Below are 1,327 nucleotides of genomic sequence, written 5' to 3'. Positions count from 1 at the left end.
CGCCGCCCTTTAGTATGGGTTCTTTTTCTTAGTCTTTTACAGTAGTGATCCTATGCAGTATTTCTCCTTTTGTGATGACTAATTTCACTCAGTGTCCTCAAGGTTCATCCATGTGATGTGATAGCTTACAGCTTCCTTGTTGTTTTTCCTTGTATATTATTCAAGGAAATATTTTCCTTGAATATTATGCAAGGTAGCATAATATTCCATTGTATGTATACAACACAGTTTGTTTATCCATTTTTCAGTTTATGGGCTCTTAGGCTGTCTCCATCTTTTTGGTATTGTAAATAGTGCTGCTATGAACATTGGTATGCATATATCTACTTGTGTTATGGCTCGTATTCCTTGTGTATGAGAAATAATACACAAATAAATAATACGAGTCTTGCCAACATTTATTGTCCTCTATGTTTTAGATCTTTGCTGTTATTGTTGGTGTGAGATGATATCTCATTGTTGTTTTGATTTACAACTAGTGATCATGAACATTTCTTCATATGTTTGTTGGCTGCCCAGATCGCCTCCTTGGTGAAGTGTCTGTTCATGTCTTGCGTCCATTTTTTAATTGGGTTATTTGTTTTTTTCTTGTAGAAGTGTTTAGTTTCCTATATAGTTCAGAAATGAATCCCTTGTCTGATGTGTTTTTGCAAAGATTTTTTTTCCTTTCTATGGGTTCCCTATTACTCTTTGGGTGAAGTATTTTGATGCACATAAGTTTTAAATTTTTATTATGTCCCACTCATTTATTTTGTTACTTTTGTTTTTGTACTTTTCAAAATGTTTGGTAGTCTGTGTATGCCCTGAATTAGAACACTCATATTTGTCCCTATTTTCTCATTGATGGCCTTCATAATTCTGGGATTCACATTTAGGTCTCTAATCCATGCTGAGTTGGGTTTTGTATAAGGCGTGAGGTAAAGGTCTTGGTTCAATCTTTTGCATATTGCTTTCCAGTTCTGCCAGCACCATCTGTTGAAGAGACTATCCCTTCCCCATGCGATATATTTAGGTAGTTTGTCAAAAATCAGTTGGCTGTATGTGGACGGGTTAATTTCTGGATTCTCGATTCTGTTCCATTGATCTATGTATCTTTCATTGTACCAGTATTAAGCTGTTTTGACCACTGTAGCCGTGCAAAAAATTTTGAAGCCAGGGAGAGAGAGGTTCCCAATCTTATTCTTCTTAAGCAGTGCTTTGCTTATCCTGGATCTCTTTCCTTTCCATATAAAGTTTGTAATTGTTTTTTCCCATCTCTTTGAAGAATGCCTCTTTGAAGAATCTGGATTGGGATTGCATTATATGTGCAAATTGCTTTGGACAGTAT

The sequence above is a fragment of the Chrysochloris asiatica genome, unplaced genomic scaffold (assembly GCF_000296735.1).
Source record: "Chrysochloris asiatica unplaced genomic scaffold, ChrAsi1.0 scaffold00026, whole genome shotgun sequence".
Classification (NCBI taxonomy): Eukaryota; Metazoa; Chordata; class Mammalia; order Afrosoricida; family Chrysochloridae; genus Chrysochloris; species Chrysochloris asiatica.
The sequence above is the reverse complement of the archived record's forward strand: the minus strand, read 5'-3'. Positions refer to the sequence as shown.